Source organism: Cucumis melo, unplaced genomic scaffold (genome assembly GCF_025177605.1).
Source record: "Cucumis melo cultivar AY unplaced genomic scaffold, USDA_Cmelo_AY_1.0 utg002147l, whole genome shotgun sequence".
NCBI lineage: Eukaryota > Viridiplantae > Streptophyta > Magnoliopsida > Cucurbitales > Cucurbitaceae > Cucumis > Cucumis melo.
In genome coordinates, this window is record NW_026124946.1 from 10,001 (window position 1) to 17,500 (window position 7,500).

The 7,500-nt window shown below is 33.6% G+C and overlaps 1 non-coding gene across 1 annotated transcript; it reads right to left on the bottom strand.

The window, feature by feature from the left end:
- Window positions 1–5,369: 5,369 nt before the first annotated feature.
- Window positions 5,370–5,456, bottom strand: TRNAS-GGA (transfer RNA serine (anticodon GGA)). Its single transcript has one exon. It is a non-coding gene; the product is annotated as a tRNA-Ser (tRNA).
- Window positions 5,457–7,500: the final 2,044 nt, after the last annotated feature.

Consider the following 7,500-nt stretch of genomic DNA (forward strand, 5'->3'; position numbering starts at 1 on the left):
ATTTTCTGGGTATTTCTAATAATATCAAGTCTTATTCCTATTTTGGCATTTCTAATTTCTGGAGTTTTAGCCCCTCTTAGCAAAGAGCCAGAGAAACTTTCGAGTTATGAATCGGGAATAGAACCAATGGGCGATGCTTGGGTACAATTTAGAATCCGTTATTATATGTTTGCTCTAGTTTTTGTTGTTTTTGATGTTGAAACAGTTTTTCTTTATCCGTGGGCAATGAGTTTTGATGTATTAGGGGTATCCGTCTTTATAGAAGCTTTAATTTTCGTGCTTATCCTAATTGTCGGTTTAGTTTATGCATGGCGAAAAGGAGCATTGGAATGGTCTTAGTTTTTGAATATTCAGACAATTAAAAAAAACATTGAGACAGTTATGAATTCCATCGAGTTTCCCTTACTTGATCGAACAACCCAAACTTCAGTTATTTCAACTACATCAAATGATCTTTCAAATTGGTCAAGACTCTCCAGTTTATGGCCGCTTCTCTATGGTACCAGTTGTTGCTTCATTGAATTCGCTTCATTAATAGGTTCACGATTCGACTTTGATCGTTATGGACTGGTACCAAGATCTAGTCCTAGACAGGCAGACTTAATTTTAACAGCGGGTACGGTAACAATGAAAATGGCTCCTTCTTTAGTAAGATTATATGAGCAAATGCCTGAACCAAAATATGTTATTGCTATGGGAGCATGTACAATTACAGGAGGGATGTTCAGTACCGATTCTTATAGTACTGTTCGGGGAGTCGATAAGTTAATTCCTGTCGATGTGTATTTGCCGGGTTGTCCGCCTAAACCCGAGGCTGTTATAGATGCTATAACAAAACTTCGTAAGAAAATATCTCGAGAAATCTATGAAGATCGAATTAAGTCTCAAGAGGAAAATCGGTGTTTTACTACCAATCACAAATTTCATGTTGGCCCAAGTACTAATACTGGAAATTACGATCAAGGATTACTCTATCAACCATCATCTACTTCAGAGATCATCCCTCCTGAAACTTTTTTCAAATACAAAAGTGCAGTCTCTTCCTACGAATTAGTAAATTAGGCCGTATACTTTTTTTGTACAGAATAACAAAGCAAAGAACGAGTGAATCTTCATCAATTTTTCATTGTAAATGGGAAATACTTATACAAATAAAAATAAAAAAATGGGGGGGGGGAGAAGATGCAGGGTAATTTGTCTTCTTGGCTAGTCAAACATGGACTGGTTCATAGATCTTTGGGTTTCGATTACCAAGGAATAGAGACTTTACAAATAAAGCCCGAGGAATGGCATTCCATTGCAGTCATTTTATATGTATATGGTTACAATTATCTACGTTCCCAATGTGCTTATGATGTAGCACCAGGCGGACTGTTAGCTAGTGTGTATCATCTTACGAGAATCGAGTATGGTATAGATCAACCGGAAGAGGTATGCATAAAAGTATTTGCCGCAAGGATAAATCCTAAAATTCCGTCTGTTTTCTGGGTTTGGAAAAGTGCGGATTTTCCAGAAAGGGAATCTTATGATATGTTGGGAATTTCTTATGATAATCATCCACGTCTAAAGCGTATCTTAATGCCTGAAAGTTGGGTAGGATGGCCCTTACGTAAGGATTATATTGCCCCCAATTTTTATGAAATACAAGATGCTCATTAAATAATACGAAACTAATCTTCACTTCGACAACTCAAGATATTCAAATACATTTTTACGTTCTCTTATAGATATAGCATAGTAATTGAAGTCTCATTCATCTTATTATTATTGATTAAAAAAAATACAATTAGAGATTTGGTGAGATTATCCAATTTGTAAGATACTTATTTTGGATGAGCCACAAGCTAATAGGATGAACTAAATGAGTTCTGCATTATGAACTATGTATCACGCATATGACTTATAGATGTGCTTTAAAAAGTCACATAGGGTGAAATGAAGAAATATAATATGAAAAGAGAATCGGATTCTATTTGTACTGTATCTGAGATGAATCTTGGCCATTCCCGCCTTTCAACTCCCCTAGACTAGACTTTTGGGTCTTATAAGGAACTAATTGAAACTTTCAAATATGTATAAAATAGGAATTGAACGCCAGGAGACAGAGTATGAACAAATAAAAAAGAAGAGGAAACAAAAGAAAATTCTTTTCTTTTACATATCTATATACATCCTTTACATATTTCTATAAATATCCTCTTTATCTTTACTTGTCTATTTTCGACATCTATAAATAGAGTAAAAAATATATATAGTTTAGTTAAAGGGTAGATTTCCAGACATCATCATGTATCAGTATTTTTCATGATCTATATTATTAATGAATCCGTAGAATAGATACTCATACAAATTCATGATGTGCCAAGAACCAGATTTGAACTGGTGACACGAGGATTTTCAGTCCTCTGCTCTACCAACTGAGCTATCCCGGCCATTTCCGACACATTATCCTTATTTTAATAGATGACTTTGGTCTATGTCAATTGTAAATAAGAAAAAAGGTATTCCAAAGTCTTCTTTTTGAAGATATACGAAATTTCAGGGCTTGGATAAGCCTTTCGAAGTTTCAGTACAGTAGACAGTTAATCATTCAAATTTCACAGATTACTTGCGCAAGGATGTTCGTTTGTACGTCTATCATATAGAATATATACCACAAGCCTTGTGATAAGAAATCAAATTTCCGCTCAAATACGCTTGTGAAAGAGTCGAATGAATGAGAAACATAACAAAGTCTGAATTGCTAATGAACGGATAAATAATTAAAGAGGCCAACGGGCCTTTTTAGGGTTTTGGGGATAGAGGGACTTGAACCCTCACGATTTTAAAAGTCGACGGATTTTCCTCTTACTATAAATTTCATTTTTGTCGTTATTGACATGTAGAATGGGACTCTATCTTTATTCTATTCGATCTGATTAATCAATTCTTCAAAAGATCTATCAGACTATGATGGAGTAAATGATTTGATCAATGAATATTCGATTATTTTTTCAACTTGTAGATCTTGGAATCGATTCATAACAATTCGTTCATTTTTATATATAATTTTATATATATATATAAATATAAATATAAAAAATTATAGAAATATAAAAAATAGAGATTCGAGTTGTCATTAATCAATATAGTATTTCAGTACGTAATACGTTTATCTTTCATCGTTTCTGGAGTTTCGATGGAAGGATTCATTCCTTTACTAACGCAACGTCGTCAACTCCATTTGTTAGAACAGCTTCCATTGAGTCTCTGCACCTACCCTTTTTTTTCGGAAAAAAGGATTTGGCTCAGGATTGCCCATTTTTAATTCCAGGGTTTCTCTGAATTTGAAAGTTATCACTTAGTAGGTTTCCATACCAAGGCTCAATCTAATTAAGTCCGTAGCGTCTACCGATTTCGCCATATCCCCCTCTTTTAAGATTAGTATCGCATTATGATGTCCTTCCCCGTTTTCTTTCATTTGTATTATACTGGAACCACTCAAGTCATTAGAATACCGATTCCTCTATTGAAAAGTGTTTCCTCCTATTGGATTTCTTGTCTATCTTCTTTCATCTCTCTCTTCTCTATCGGAGACCCATATTTGTTCCGATCCAAAATGATTCTATCATTTCTGTATCTGCAATTCAATATATATCAATATAGATAGATATATGAACATATATATTTGCCCCTCTTTCTATTATTTTTTTAGTAAAAAATTTAATACTTAAACGGTCGATTCCCTTGTTCGTCTTATCTTCCACCTTTCAGAATGAAAACATAGAAACGCTTCATTATCATCTCAATTGCATTAAATGCAATTAAGATTAACACATTAATTATTGATACACATCCATTTGATAAATAGATCAAAATTTTCTATCGCTATATTCTATTAATCGTTATATTAATTATTATGTTCTATAATAGAACAATTCCAATATTGAATATTTATTTGAAATGAAATTAGATTCTATATTCATATTAATTAGGAATAGCTAAGATCCCAGTAATTTAGTAAATTACTATGCATGTAACATTTCTGTTATGTGAGCCCGCTTAGCTCAGAGGTTAGAGCATCGCATTTGTAATGCGATGGTCATCGGTTCGATTCCGATAGCCGGCTTTTCTCTATTGATTTTATTTTTGACATAATTGATAAATCAAATAAATAAGAGAAACGACTTCTTACCCTTTTTCAAAGGTCACCGATCTATGATGTCGTAGGAACTTACTTACCTTTATGACTAAAGGAGGGGTTCTATTTCTGTAGAACAAATCAAGAAAGGAACTCTTACTTTTTTATATCATTTACATATACAATAGGATCCGGATATTGATCCAAGTTATCTAATTATTCTTTGTTTTGTAGTACAATACTTTACTGGATTTCACTTCATTTATAATATTTATCATTTAGTTTTCATTTAAGTTTATGAAATTTAAATAAAATAAAATGTTTATGAAATTTAAATAAAATAAAATAAGGAGTCTTTATGTCGCGTTACAGAGGGCCTCGTTTCAAAAAAATACGCCGTCTGGGGGCTTTACCGGGACTAACTAGTAAAAGGCCCAAAACCGGAAACGATCTTAAAAACCAATCGCGTTCCGGTAAAAAATCTCAATATCGTATTCGTTTAGAAGAAAAACAAAAATTGCGTTTTCATTATGGTCTTACAGAACGACAATTACTTAAATACGTTCGTATCGCCGGAAAAGCCAAAGGATCAACGGGTCAAGTTTTACTACAATTACTTGAAATGCGTTTGGATAACATCCTTTTTCGATTGGGTATGGCTTCGACTATTCCTCAAGCCCGACAATTAGTTAATCATAGACATATTTTAGTTAATGGTTCTATAGTGGATATACCAAGTTATCGGTGCAAACCCCGAGATATTATTACAGCAAAAGATGAAAAAAAATCGAGAACACTGATTCAAAATTATCTTGATTCATCCCCCCCTCAGGAATTGCCAAAACATTTGACTCTTCAGCCATTGCAATATAAAGGATTAGTCAATCAAATAATAGATAGTAAATGGGTCAGTTTAAAAATAAATGAATTGCTCGTTGTAGAATATTATTCTCGTCAGACTTAAACCTAACTAAAAAACAAGGGTTCGGACAATTTCGTCCTCCCCTTCGCCGAAGTCTAAGTAAAGAGACCGAAGGAAAGTAAGGTTTTGATCCGGAAATTTTTCTATCATTCATCTATCATTGATCGGTAGGGGGATTTTCATCTCTTGTGCATTCTTTCCAGTCTTTTCGTTTCCGTACCACAAAAATTCGAAATAAAGAATCCATAAAGGTCTAACCGTTGGAATAATAGTATCGATTGTTATTTGATTTGATACATTGTGGTCAGTAACATTGTTGAATTAGTACGGAAAGAGAGGGATTCGAACCCTCGGTAAACAAAAGCCTACATAGCAGTTCCAATGCTACGCCTTCAACCACTCGGCCATCTCTCCTACAGAATGATTATGGCCCAGAAACCGAGTTAATAGTGAGTCATTAATATTCAATTTTTTTTTTTGATAGGCACGTCCAACCAATTCTAACTATACAAATAATTTTTTTTTAACTATGTTTAATGGATACTTTTAGCTCATGATTCTATTTAGTTTTTTAAACTATGATTCCTTTTTTCTAAAAATTCGACTTTTACAGTTTTCGATTTTTCACCAACAACTGTTTATCCCATACATATATCTAGTCACAAGTTATGAATCATAGAATGATTATTCGATTCTTTTTGCTCTTTTTTGTATCATAATTCAATCAAAAAACTTCTAGAATTACCCCAGTCAGATAAATAAAATTCTTTTTTTCTTCAACTTCGCTGAAATCAGAATAGTTCTCTTCATTCTGATCCTACTACATTTGGATGAAATTTAACCGGATTGAAATATTTCTTCTCTTTTATTGATTCCTGTGAAATCAAAAAGAAACAATTTTAATATCGAGTGGGATTTTTTAATGAATCCGTTTTTATGTTATTTCGTACTATGCAATTCCTTTGTTTGTGGGATCATTTTCTCACGAGAGGTAATTAAAAGAAATTATAGAATGGGGTTGTTACCGATGCCTAGATCTGGTGGGATAAATGGAAATTTTATCGATAAGACCTTTTCAATTGTAGCCAATATCTTATTACGAATAATTCCGACAACTTCCGGGGAAAAAGAGGCATTCACCTATTACAGAGATGGTGCGATTTGATTTTTTTTTTTTTTCAATTTTCTTTACCGCTCTCCGTCTTAGTAGAAAGACACAGTATTCGGGATAGAAAGAAAACAATAATTGAAATAAATCTACGCTTCTTGGAGGTGCAATTTGAAAATCAAAAAATTCCTTCTGTCGTGTATCCCCGATTAATGTAACCTTAGATGCTAGAATTGTCGATTCTAGTATTAAGCGAAAGGTGTAACCTATGGATTAAGTCAACCCTACTCCACTAGTAAAAATATTCACTAGTAAAAATAGGTAGCAGAGGGGAAGAAGCACTACACCTAGGAATCAACAACACGAAAACTTTGTTATAAATTATACCTTTTCCTTATCGGGATCGGAACTTAGAAAAATGGTTGGGACAACAAACATCCATCTCGTTTGTATTTTGGATACCTGTATAACCATCGAAGACTGTTGAAGTGACTAATTCCTGGAAATTTAGAGGCGTTGAGGACAAAGAAATTGTTAGAGTTACCATTTTTATTTTTATCTAGTAAACCATGCTTGATGTTAAGAAAAGATCTTTTACAGGAAGGTTGGCTAGAGATTTTTTGTAAAAACGCTAGTCCCATGAGTTCATAATGAGAGTATTTCAATGTTTTTTGATTTCATGTATTATTCTCATCTCATTATGCGCATCAGATAAAGGGGGAGCCGTATGAGATGAAAATCTCACGTACGGTTCTGGAACGGAGATTCTTTCAATGGAATAACGAACGACCGTAACGGATGTCGGCTCAATCCGAAGGAAATTATGCGGAAGCTCTACAGAATTATTATGAAGCTATGCGACTAGAAATCGATCCCTATGATCGAAGTTATATACTCTATAACATAGGTCTTATCCACACAAGGAACGGAGAACATACAAAAGCTTTGGAATATTATTTTCGGGCACTAGAACGAAACCCGTTCTTACCACAAGCTTTTAATAATATGGCTGTGATCTGTCATTACGTGCGACTATCTCCACTATAGAAAGAAAAAAAAGAGAAAATTCGCTAATAAATACTAAAAAAAATAGGCTTTCTACATATGTATTGTCCAAACTAACGATTTGTATCAGCTGTAGCAAAGAAAGAAACTTCATAGAAGCAGAAATATGAAGAAATAGGTATGCCTAGATACTTTATTCTATGGATAAAGGATCTAATTGATAGAAGAAGCACCGTAAAGATCAATTAGTCAGGTTTTTGGCCGATACAATAAAAACTGCTTACTTATATCATGATATAAGATCAAAATGAAGGAATCCACTTATGTAATAGGGTGGATCCCCTA